Raw genomic sequence first — 13,559 nt, 5'->3', positions numbered from 1 at the left:
ATTGTAATCCTCCTGGGACATTGACTGCTTTGCTTTGCTACCTGCCTGCCTGACCCCTAGTTCAAGGAAACACACTTGGGTTTTCTAGATGAAATATTGTAGATATCTATAGTAGTGCTGCTAGTAACCTGGTAGCTAGTAGCCTTTCCAGTAATTTGGAAAGGCAGAGAACCCACCTGTGCTTTTGATTAGTATTTGTAAGTGTAAAATCTTCATGGAGCTGAGATTGCCACATTCCACTCTTGTATAGCCTCTGTGGAGAAGTGGCTATCCATTTTGCCTGAAAGCAAGATGAAAAGTGTTCATTCTTCTGTAGCTAATTCCCAGTGAGGGAAAGTTTCAATATGTCACTTGTGCCTGCAGAAGTCTAACATCCATGGTAGCCCACAGATCACCCAAACAGCTTTCAGATGTAGTTCTGTTTCTTCCTTCCTTCCTTCCCCAATTTATGCCATACCAATATTCTGCAAATCATTTCAATGTCTGGCAACACAGAATATTGATGTAGATCAGGGTTCTCAATTTCCCCCATCACCAACTTGGCAATGATAGCCAAACAGAAGAGCCTTTTACAGCACTGAATGAAGAATAAATCTATAAAAATTTAATTAACCTCTGCAGAGCTTATTGAATCCTAACCAAGTTTAATCACAGTTTTTGTAAGCTGGAAATGCTTGGCATATTTTTGACTCTTGTACAATAGTTGGAATTGGCTCTATATACAAACAAAATTTGTAAAATTAAATTAATAGATGCTGTTGTTAGGATTTACTGGTGTAGGAATTGCCACCTACATGTACAAGCAAAAAAACATTTCTGCTATAAATACAGCTTTTATTTATTTTCCTAAAATACAGATAACTAAAAAAGAAGAAAAACAAAATCAAAAATGGTGACTTGAATCAATGCATGGAAACAAAATAGCAACATATTTTATTTTCTACTGACTGGGCTTAACGTGGCCTGTGCTCTTTTGGTCCCATAGATGTCATTGTGAGTTATGTCAGTTCATGCTGAAAGGGTGGATTGAAAATGAGTTGGTCTGGATTGACCCATCCCCTCCTCTGTTTCAAGAAGATTACATTAAAAACTTTTGCTCCAGAACTAAAGGCCTATCAAAGCTACCTTTGTTATTTATAGTTGTTTAAGGCTGTCATATCTCCATCTCAAGGTCATTGACCAAGACTCCATTGAGTAAGGTATTGTGTACAAAAGTCGGGTGGGATGTTTTGGCATTGAGACATTAGCTCTGAGAATTGAAGGAGAAAATTAAATCAGAGGGAAGTATGAGGAAGGAACGAAACAGTGCTGGTCAGTCTGGCGGAGTAGGCAGCACGGCTCTACTGAGCTGCTGGAAAGGAATTAGGAGGCAATTCCTTGCTGTGGGGACAGACACAAATAGGCATAGATAGGCAAAACCTCATTTTCTATGTGATTTTTTTCCCCTTTACCCGAGCTGTAAGTGAAATACAACTACTTCTGATGTATTGGTACCTCTTTTTAACAAAGTGGAAAGAAGTTCTTGGACCTGCTTTTCTTCCTTTACAATTAAATCCTTGTCCAAGTGTTTTTCTCCTTTTCTAGAAGCCCACAGGAAGAATCCTAGCCTGCCCCACACTGCTGACATAAGATCTTAAAATCAGACAGCAAAGTCTCGTGCTTTAAAGAAGTCTCACGAAGAAGCCATGTGTGACAATCAAAGAACCATAGGTTTAAAAGGGATCTCGGGTGGCTGCTTAGTCTGTTTCCTTTCTTGGTACGAGCCAAAGGCCTGGCTTTCTGCAAGAAAGGTTTCCATAGAATGACCACAGAACAGCAGTACAAGAACCAGAGAGAATCAGTCAGTCATTGCCCATTCAGTGTTGTCATCCCAAGAAAAAAGGAAGGCATTTTTTCATTAAAAAATATTGGGCAATATAATTGTCCCTCCCCTCCTCAGGGATTTGAGGGAGCAAAGTATTTATACTTTTGAAGGTGCTCTGAGGGGTCCAACCCCTGAATGAAAATCTGGCCCAGAGGCTCTCATGCACAGTTTCTGGATCTGATACCCACCTTTCTTATATCTCTCTTTCTGGCTTTCTCTCTTAGGATGGTTTTCTCTCTTTATCATTTTGCTTTTCTGCAGACATTTTAGCTTCCCCTCCTGATTTCTTTGAGTAGGATTTGAAGAGTAAAATAAAGATATATGAAAGCTGTCATTTTTTCCCCATTTTCACCATTAAAAAGACTACACTTTTTGTCTTTTTAAATGAACTCCACTTTTTGACTAAAATAGATTCATCATAAATTTTCTATTTGTTTAAAGAAAAAATAAGACATATTTGTTTTCCATTCATGAACTCACTTGTTATCTTCAAGACTTAGGATGTAGGCTCAGAATATCTAAAAGACCATGTAAATCTCCAGAGTAAATATCATGGCCAAAAAGTTCATTTCTTTGCCACACTATGACTTTCTTCAATATAGCAAAAGGTCAGTTGTGCAGTAAATTCACTGAGGCCAGGACATTATTCTTATAAATCTTACCATCTTCATGTCAAAGTGCCAGATACTTGGGTTTTTTTGCTATTTTTTCACCCCTCCATAAAAATATATCAATATACTAAAAGACACCCAGCCTCCACATACCCTAATTAATAACATTCTAAAAAATAAAACCAAAACCAACCCCACAACTCTTTGAAAGAGAGGCACTTCACTGCACATGCTTGTCTTGCTACAGAGACAGGAGAAGAACAAATGTGACAAATGATATTATGTTGCTCAGTGTAGTATTGGAAAGCGTTCAGATGTTATGAAGGTGATCTCAGCCTCTATATAAAAGACTCCAATAGGGAAGAAAAGTGTTCTTGGACTAGTCCTGAAATTTCAAGTCTACTCGTGAAACACAGATAACATTTTTCCCCATTCTAACATCAAAATACTTATTTCAAGAGCTGCTGTTCACATCATGCAGTGTTTCTCTTCTCTGTCTAATCAGAAATGGAAGATTTTCAATGCTGAAATATCTTATTTCAGATCATCAGCTGGCAAAAATCATCCAGTCTCCATTACATACCTATTTGCACCAGCTGAGGTTCTGACCACAGAAGTTTTCCTGCCAGTGAGTAGAAAACAAGCATTCACGTGAAGCAATAAGAGTAACTTGAAAGCTGGAGAGCCCTCTATAAACTCTTCACGACTAGAAGAAAAGAAATGCTATAGGTTCCTGTGCGCAGAAGTTCTTAACTTTTGGATGACTCTATAACATGGGGAAGAGGTAAGCAGGACTGTCCACACTTGCAGTGCTGTTACTCGTGATTAGGGAAAACAGATTAAATATGGCTCAGAGCTTCTAGTGACTCATTTTTCATTCCATATGTGCAGTCATGTGCTTTAGTCACCATTAGTCCAGCTAGAAAGGATGAAGAGATAGGATAAATCTAAGCTAATGTTTGAAAATCTTGTAATGTAAAATAAGCTAAAACAGTGTTTTCTGTAATTAAAGGAGAACATACATTATATATCGTAGTTTGGGATCTAGGGGCAAATGCTGGTCCTGTTATGGAGCCAGAGATCTTTATTTTGCAACGAAAAAATTCCTCTATTTGCTTATAGGTTCTGTGTATTATAAGATACTTGATTTTCAACTTGCATAGAAACATGATTGTTCATTCTGCATCCAAGTGAGAGCCTGCTAATCTCAGGCAAGAAAGATTCCACGTTTCGGCAAAATGGAGAAAAAGCCCCAGAAGCTTTACATGGTTATGTTTAAAATAATATAGTGGCTCCTTGAAGCCATTCAGAGATTTTGAAAGTTGGAAGGAACTCAGGGAGAGGAATAGACTAAAGAGTACAGTGCAGGTGAGGAAGGCATAAAAATGCAATTTATCACTTGCTTATGAAGTTTATTATATGAATATCAACACCAGGTGGGTTTTTAAATGAGATGTGCATATATTCCTCAGCCTTTCCAGCAAAACATCATCAACCTTCACAGTAGTTTAGCGCTGGATGCATGTGCATTAGAATACAGGATACTGGCACTTCTCAGTATATCAAATATATATACTCACATTTTGCAATAATGGTCATTACCATGGGCTATAGGACAAATAGGTTTCAATGGGTCTTTTAAAATTCCATTTTAAATACTGCCAGGAAATGATGAATGTGCTATCTAGTTGCAGGGAGAGCTTGGGAAAGGAAAATGTATTATCCAAATGTGCATTTAGCTCAGAAAGGGCACTGAATACTCCTAACACTTGTGAGCAATACCATGAGATTAGCTCACTACAGGCTGTCAAGGACTTGTCAATTTATAATGTTTAATTATATATATCTTATGTTATAATTACACCTCATTAGTAGCTTTGGTTGTTCTATTGTCAAGGCATTTTAATGATTCCCATTTCCAGATAAACCGTAACCAAATAAAAATTACCTATTAAGATGATTATCTTTGCTAGTAGAAATCAATTTAGCCCAAATTATTTTTTTAAAAGCCTGCTAATTTTTTTATTCTTTGCTGCCTACTTTAACACGACTTTTTTGCTGAGAGTAAACATATTTTCTATCCTGGCTCTTAGCCAAAGAAAGGAAAAAACTTGAGGGTAAAAGGAGAGAGAACCTTGGTCATCGATCTGTAGCCTTCATGAGCATAAAGGCATAATAGTTATCTATCACTTTGTTCTGCATTCCCCAGGTAGGAAAAATGGCCATTACTAAGAACAAGGATTGCCATACCTGGTGATACATATCAAGTATAACCATTGCTGTCAGTTGGCTCCCATTACTAAGAACAGGTTTCCTTTCCAAGCCAAATTTAATTTCATTTTCCGTATGTTGGCATTTTTCCCAATTTCCTTTTGTTACTCAAAGTACCATAAGTTGGGATTCATAGGTTGCCTTCTATTGCTTCTTAGTCACTTTTTATGGAGAAAGGCACTTTTACTATTAGATGCTTTATTTAGGAATTAAATGTTTAGTCTTCATTCCATATGTAAGTGATGGAGAGGCAGATATTTAGCTTGGATGCTTTGCCCTTTGGAATCCCCATGGGCTGTAAACTATGCATTAGTACATAAGTTAAGAGGAGTAAATGTCTCAAATAAATAAATAAAATAAATAAAAAAGTAAATAAAAGTCCCATTTAAGATCAAGTCTTGCTAAGCTAAGTATGGTATAAACACACAGGAAGGGATGGGTCTTGCTTACCCAAAGAAGAAACAGAGGTACAGAAATCTGAAATGGCATTGCTAGTTTCTGACAATATCTTTTGCTTGGATGTTAAGACTGTCCTCTTTCTGCCCCCCTTGGCTTTTCTTTACAAGTCGTTGTAGGGAAAACAAGAATAGAGTTGATAAGCATAACCATTGGCACCAAGAGGAGACTCCAAATCCTGCTCTATGACCTCTAGAAACAAACTTAGTAGAAAAGTAAAATAAAATTTCCATCAAAAATAGGAAATTATTAATCAGCACTCTTTGTTTATATTATGGTGGTCCTTTAGATGTGTTAGGCCCTATGCAAATGCACAGAGACTTAGATCAGGTCCTCAGATAGTGGAAGTTATTATAGCTTTCAATTGTTCTTGGGTTTTTACTTCATAGGAATTACACTGGTTGACACCAGATGTAGACGTGATCCTTTTTCTAGCTGGTGTTCTCGTCAGGAAGTATCTCATACCTGTTCAGATACTACTGAGGGCCTAAAATAGATGCACTGAGGTCACATCTGCTCTGGACGCATAAAGGATGGGGTGGAAACTTCAAGACAATGTGAATAAAAAGGGATTTGTCAGTATTGTGGTGGCTATCAGTGGGAACTCTGCCTGTCAGCATAGCATCACAGTCAAAAAAACCTTCACTATATGAGAGATTAGCATTGGTTTAGCTAACCTAGGTTCTTACAGAGGAGTCATGAATAAAGAAGTGGAACTGAAGAAAGGCGGCATTTTGTCTACATCATTTGAGTTTTTGGGAGGCTTTGCTGCGTTATTTTTAAAGGTAGTAACGTGCAGCTCCTCTAGTTGACTGGAGCTTTTCCACTGGTAAGATGGTGACTGGGAGCCAGCAGTGCTGAGTGACTGGGGGCCAGAAGTTCAAGACTGTCATGGGGAGGAGGGAGAATTTGAAGTGAAGCCTCAGGTGAGGTCATTGTATGGCTCTTGTGTGGGATTTAAATATAAATAATATAACTGGGAACTAGGCCATAGCACGCTTAAGGTGGGACAGAAGAAGACGGAATAGTGCTTGAGGTTTATTTTAATTGTACCCTCCCTGCTTGCTTATGTAGCAGAATTTTGGACATGAAGAAATAAACTCAGTCTCTGTAGAGATGTTGAGAGACCCAACTGAGGCTAGTAGAAGAGAGAGTGATCTCTATCTCTGTACAAATTGATCCCTATTGCACTACTCCCTTCCTTTGCACATTTTAAGAGCATGGTCAGGTCTTCCTCAGGATAAATTCCTTTAATTTAGGCCCCAAAGTCACAGAAATTAAGATGCAACTGTGATTTGTAACCACAGTGGGGCATGTGTATGTTCTTAGTTAAGTTGAGCTCCAGCGTGTTCCCAAGGCCAGACAATGTTTTCAGGAGCAGGGATGTGGCACAGGTCATAATTTCTTTTGGGGAAGGCTGTACATGTTAGAGTGCACACAGGCTCTCATCCATGTGCTCTGGATGCCCTTCAGCTCACCAGCAACTAGTGCTTAACGGGGCCCTGGGCATAAGGTGTTTTTTCTGAACGCACGTTACAACAGGGTAGCTCTTGTGTCTCATCTTAGTGTGTCTTTGCTGTCCTCCCCTTAGCTCATGTAACACCAGGGGTCCAGAGCAAGAGCCTTATTTACCAGGAGGCAAAATATCATGGGATGTGATAGAGCAGGACAAGCCCTCAGAAAGCTAGAGAGCAGCAGAGAACAGCAGGATAAAATTGGGGGCAGCATGGGCCTGCTTTGCCAACAAGCAGCCACTCCTTATGATTCAGTCTCCTATTAAATAATGATGACTCACTCTCCAGACAGTAATTTATTTATATGCCTTCTTTAATGTTTTGCAAATCACTGCTTTAGAAAATGCCCAGCTGGAAGACAGGAAGGCTTGGGAGACAGAGAGTCAGCTTGATAAAAAATCAGATTAAATAAAAATGACATGGAATCTGACAGCGAGTGCATGTGGTTGGAAATAAAAACATAACCATCCCCCAAGCAGAAATGCAGCCTCATTGCTGGGACTGGTTGCTATAGCTTGAGAGACCAAGTTTTTACTCTATCTAGTGAAACAAAAAATTGAAAAAGATAGGAAGAAGAAAAGAGACATTGGCTTATATTTAGTGACAGCATTTCTTCCAGTCTGAAACACTGATGAGCTTACATTTTTTCAAGCCAGAAGGGACTACTTTGATACCATAGTCTGAATTTTGAAAAATACAGCTATGCCTTGTAAGGAACCAGTAAGAGACAGAATAAACTTTTAAAGTGTAATTAATGTCACAGAAATGTGTATAGCTCACAGATAGAAAATTAGCATATGGACCGCAGGGGAGGTTTCAGTGCATGTTGTAGCAGGTGCGACAGTCTGGGTTTGCTGTCTGGATTGGCGACAAGGTAAGGACAAGTGGATGAGACAAGGCTAAAATTCCTGTGTGATTTCTAATTCTGCCAAAGAGGATTTCCCATGCCTATGTGCATTCCCTTGATGCCTATGACTTGCTGGAAGTTACTCCAGTAGCTGTGCAGCCTGGAACAGCTCAGCTCCTCTTGGCATTTTTCATTGTGATGATTATCAGTTTTAATATATCCTGCTTTTATTGACACTACTTCCATATCTATCCACCTGCCTTTACCCATGCCTGGATGCACAACCCTCAATCTGAACCCACAGCCCTCACTGTTCAGAGCTGGTGCTTAAAACCCAGATGGGGATTTTATTGTTTGCTGGATGGCAAGAACTTGGCCAACTCTCTTTATAACCTAAATTACAGTTGCTCCGACAACATGGCCAGACAACAGGACTGTCTGTTGTCCCTCTTTAAAAGAGGTCAGACGCTTCATTGAGGATTTAAATGTAACCAAGGTCATGCCTGCATGGGTGGCGCGGGCAGTCCCAGCCTTCTCTGCCCAAGCTCTTTGCTGGCTGGATATGAGCCAGCTCCTGTCAGGAAACCATAAAGCTCCTAAGTCGTACACGGTTAATCTTCTCCAGAAGTACTAATGCACTAATGTGGTTATGCAACTTCTGGATGGGAGCGCAATGAGAGAAACTCAGGCCTTGGTGCATGTTGATATAGTAGCGCTTTCTCCTCAAATGTTCACATACTGATGCTTCACTTAGTTTGTGCTTTCCAGAAAGCTACTGAGAAAGTCTGAACCCCTATATTTTATCCTGCACTCCCAGCCACTGGCATTGAGATTGCTGTTGCCTTGCTTCACATTCTCTGTACATACTTTTTTTTAGGGGTATCCTGAGCTCCTCTGAAGATTCAGAGGTCCTTTGGTTGGAGGCCATATGCAAGTGGAAAGAATGACTCATTATCATCAGAATTCTCTTAATTCCAGGATAATAAAGGAGCATAGAATCGTGTATTTTCATGTTAAATTAATATTTTCCATGTTGTTTTAGTTATCAGGAGGGCAGAGTAACATATCAGTTAAAAACCATTTTTGGATAATTCCAGAGCTGCGAAATCAAATGATGCTCTGGATTTGTACTGCAGCCTGTTCTCAGGTGACCTGCTTGTCCATGGGTAAGTGGTTGCCCTAGATGGAAATCTCATTGCCTACCTTCAGCTTTTGCAAAATTTGTCACCTTATCTTAGGAAGGCATGTGTTTTTAAGGATAAAATGAATGCTCCTCTGGAATTTCCTAATGCTCTCCATTGCCTATAGAAGGGGCACAGGTACTTGTCTTTCACTAAACACCTAACAAATATCTATGAAGTGACTTTGAGCTTTAGACTTTGGCAGGTATTGGTAACATTAGCTGCTGGACACTGATATGACCTGGGCGTCTTGAATTCAGACTTGTTTTACCGTTGACATTTATTTAAGCACTGTTGTTTGAAAAGATAATTAACCACAAAATTAGGAGGGAAACACACCAGTTGCCAATGATCTTCTCACATCAGTTCTTTGCTTCTGTGACTCTAAGCTTATTTGTGCTGAGCTTTTGCTCAGTGACCTTCAGTGACGGAGAAGCATTCACTGCGGTAACTGCTACGCAAAACCTGTAGCTGCTTTTACACATTCGGATAAGTCAGACCTCTGCCAGGTCTGTGCTTTTTGTATGCAGTGATCTATCCCAGACTACAGTGTAATTCGATTAATGCTGCATTTCTGTTTAATGTGTTCACCAGCAATTCATATCAAACTCATTCCATCAGTTGGTTGCGAAGTGCTCATCAATAAATCCTAGCCTAGTGGCTGCTTTGAAAAGTAGAAAAACATCTGGATTTGGGGCTCATATGTATGTTTAAGCCACCGCCTATGGAAGTGGCAGAATGTGGAAGCACAGCACCATAAGGGAAGGCTGTGTGCGCTGTAGCTGATAGTGAGGTTCCCCCAGGAGGTCTGGGATAACATAGGTAACAGCGCCCTTGGGAACTGCAAGCATGGATAGAGATGGGGGGGGGGGTGTACGGAGGGGGTGGGTCCTGCCATCTGGCTTTTTGTACAAATACACACATCCAGGACCTGCATGGGATCCAAGTAAACGTGACCTTTCAAGGTGCAATTCAATTGCTCTCATGATTATTGCATCGGGTGCTGTTATCCTCAATTTGTCTGGTTTTCTGCTTGTTACTGTCTTTCCCCGCCCCGCCCCGTTCTTCTCTTTGGCTAGATGGCTTTTGAGAGCATTCAGTTCCACTTAGTTTTGATTTCAGTGAAACACATTTTGACATACAGAAAAAGCTAGGTTGGGGATTTTTTTCTCTGTCCTTTCTCTGAGGTATGTGCATTTGCTCGTGTACTACTGCGCGGACTATATACAGGCTTTGCTCCTTAAGACAGAGGGAGGAATATTGTTTTGATCTCCAGACATTTTGGAATGTTATAACTTCTTTGTGCAACACATTCAAAACTTAACATTAAGAAAAATTAAGATATGTGTAGGATGGACTATACATCACATCAGCAAGTCCTTGTAATTTTTTGTCTTAAATGTGACCTTCAATATGACTTAATTTTTCTTTTTGTTTTCCTTTCCCTTTGCTCTAGAATTCATATCAACATTACAGCACTGTTCAATTCCTGCTTGCCGAGCCTGCTTTCATTTGGGCCTAGACTCAGGATCCTGAATTCAGTGGAATTGCCCCTGTGTAAGACCGCAGTGAAGAGGGAATTGCAGCTCTTCAGCCTTGGCTCTTTCTCCTAGGCTCCCATCTAGATGGTTTCTCAAGAAACGTACACTTGAGGACTCTTTGGTGGATATCTCCTAATATGTTCATGGTCTATGTCTGAAAATTTGGCACAAAATATGACGTAGATTAAAAAAAATGGCTTTTCGACAAATTAGCTTGTCTCTGGTGTCCTACCATTGGAATGAGCTGTTTTTAAAAAGGCAAAAATTAAAATGTGGAACGTCTCGCAATGAAATATGGTGAAGGAAAGACCTGAGTTATAAAAAGCACAGCATATCAGCACAGACTGCTTCTGTTGGAAAGGTATTCTTGACCTGATATCTATAAGTACCGCAACAATCAGTAGAAACTTACCTTCTCTCATCTCCCTCCAAGCAAATTAAAAGTATTATTTCCATCTACACCTATGCTAGAGCTGTTGGGTTTTTTTTTCACTTTGATAGATATTTTTTTCTGTTCACTGGTCTTGGCCCTGTTTAAATGCAGTCTGATAAAACCCAGAATGTCCAGGTAGATTCTTCTTAAATTTATCAAAATCCCACCTGGCAAGCTTTAGGACAGGTCACTTACTTGCTTTCAGTCCCTTTCTTAATCTTCAGCTTCCTCAATATCTACCTGGAGTCTTCTGTGTATAAAACTTGATTTTAAGAATATGCAATTCCAGCCACAAGGATTATGTCACTTTTATCACCTGTTCTACCAGTCCAACCCTCATCTTGAGCACAGTGACACCACCAGCAACTTAGAACAGGTCTTTTTCCTGATCATTTTGTATTCTCAGTTATCCTTTACCCAGAAAGGACAGAAAACACTATGGGAAAATGGAAAAGAAACTCATTTCCAAGATTTCACAGACCATCTTGTCTTGTTAGGAAAAAGGTATAACTTGTGTTAACTTGGGAATAAGACACAAGTTTCCGTGGGGTATGTGGTTTTGATAATCTGAGGGTATTCGGCATTGTGGGATGTGTCTCCTTTAGCCTACCAATATGCTTTTGGCAAATGGCACATTAGTTGACAGCCAATCAGGAGAAATTATTTTCTGTTCACTGTTTGACTGGCCCCACACTGGCTCTTAAAGGCTAGCTGGAAACATGGTTCAGCTTCTTGCATCCCCAGCATGTGCCAGGTTGCAAACCCCATGGTTTTGGTGGTGAATCGGGTTCATTTGAACCTATTGCTGCTGAGGAAAGAATATGTCCATGCTTGTCATACTGACCTGAGCTCTCTCTTCTTTCCCAGGGAAGTGGTTGAGTCTCCATCCCTAGAGGTATTTAAAAGAAGGGTAGATGTGGTGCTCAAGGACATGGTTTAGTGGTGGACTTGGCAGTGACAGGTTAACAGTTGGACTCGATGATCTTAAGGGCCTTTTCCAACCTTAATGATTCTATGATTAACATCAGATGAACTTAAAGAAAAAAAAAAACATTTTATTCTAAGAAAACAAAGTTTTGTTTTTCCATTAGAATATTGGTTGCATACCTAACATTTATACGTTAAATGTTAAAGAAGGAAGTACCAATGAAGTGCAATTTTAGAACATGCTTTCTTAGCTGCTCTAATACATCAGAAATTTGAAGCCTGGGTGTCTGCTTCCCTGTAGTACCAATCTTCTTTAGTCTCACACTATACCATGAGTCAAGTGGAATCTCTCTTTCTCCCTTGCTTTTCATTTCAATTTCCTTCTTCTACCAAACAAGAATGTAATATTAAATGTTTAATATCTTTATTAGTCAGGAGTGACCAGAACAGTATGCACAGCTGCAGATGAGAAAAGACTGATGCTTTGGAAAGCACAATTAATACTTCCTTGTATCTCTTTGAAGTATCCAACCTGATACCCCTTAGATTCACATATATCTTTTCCATGGCCATACTATGTTAGTGGCTCACAGCCATACTCTGATTGACTAATATACCATGTTATATTTTCCTATCAGCTGTTTGCACTGTAAAGCTTGAAGCTTTACTAGATAAACTGTTCCTAGTCTCCAAGTGTGTGACCTTATAACTTCAAAGTATTAAATCTCATCCCGTTTCTGCTATTTCAGTTCCATTCAATTGTTTCAGTAGATTGCACTCCTCTGTGTCAGTGGTGTCTCCCAGTTTTTGTCATCAGTTTAATTAGCATACTCCTAATTTTGCCAGGTTTATTAGTGAAAGCATGAAACAAGGTCTTTGCCAGCACCCAATATTTGAAAGTCTCATCAGAAAACCTCTTTCCTTCTCCTTCAGCCCAGTCCACTGACATCCTCTAATTGCCTCTCATCCTCTTACTTACCTTGTAGCTCCTATTCTTCCCTTGTTCTTCCACTGAATGAAATACTTTCTTTGGAACATCTTACTAAAAATTTCACTTATGTGTAAATGAGCTAACCTAACATCTAAATCAGCAGTTTCCAGAGAATGAATGTATGTGACAACAAAGAACTCTTTTCCATATCAGTGACAAAGGAGAAAATGTTTTTCCCTTTGTGGTATCAAGGTTCATAACTAACGACATATGCCATGCAGTGCTCTATCTCCTTGGAAAGACAACATATGCTTTGAGTACGAGGTTGGACTACATAAATCCCTGAGGTCCCCTTCAAAAGGAACTGTTTCAGTGATAAAAATTCAGACTTGAGAGACAGGGAAAGGAGAATAGCTCTACTGCTTGGCCATGAGAACAGGCTTCCCAGATGGGCTGCACAGTCTCCAGCCTTTCTCCAGGCTGGACAAAGCCCTGTGTGACTTGGTCTGACCTCAGAGCTGACCCTGCTTTGAGCAGAGACTCGTGGTGGTCCTTCCAACCTGAATTTTCTTATGATCCTATGAACCCACATCTTACTTTACTTCATCTTTCCAAAAATTATATACGTAGGCTCCAGGTTACCCACATCATTGACAGAGGGAAAGACATTTCTCCAAAGGCAAAGCTTACTATATATACATTCTCAGTTGGAATGAACTATCACTCTTCACTAACTCCATAGAGGAAGCTTACAAGAGCCCAGCTTAGATTAGCTGTGACTTTACATGGTTAAGTTTGGTCAAATGCATCCTGCCTCAGTGTAGTCCACTATACCAGATATTTCACAAGTTGCTAAGTTAAACACAATGCAAAAGACTGAGTTTGGATTACAATCACATCCATGTAAACCTTCACTAGGGTGCCTTGACTGGCTTTTTTTGGACAGATATATTTTTTTACTTCCAGAACCGAGAATGTGAACC

The 13,559-nt window shown here is 39.7% G+C and overlaps 1 protein-coding gene across 1 annotated transcript in view; it reads left to right on the top strand.

Annotated features, from left to right (window-relative positions):
• Positions 1-10,744, top strand: part of LOC148051327 (uncharacterized) — a 69,604-nt gene extending 58,860 nt beyond the window's left edge. Inside the window, exons 4-5 of the mRNA XM_087736428.1 lie at positions 3,019-3,259; positions 10,201-10,744. The gene's annotated coding sequence lies outside the window, so the exon portion shown is untranslated. The remainder of the gene's footprint in view (positions 1-3,018; positions 3,260-10,200) is intronic.
• The last annotated feature ends 2,815 nt before the right edge of the window (positions 10,745-13,559 follow it).

Source organism: Nipponia nippon, unplaced genomic scaffold (genome assembly GCF_047370975.1).
Source record: "Nipponia nippon isolate SJK-2023a ecotype South Korea unplaced genomic scaffold, ASM4737097v1 scaffold_6, whole genome shotgun sequence".
Lineage (NCBI taxonomy): Eukaryota > Metazoa > Chordata > Aves > Pelecaniformes > Threskiornithidae > Nipponia > Nipponia nippon.
Note: the sequence above shows the minus strand (reverse complement) of the source record. Positions and strands in the feature narration are given on the sequence as shown.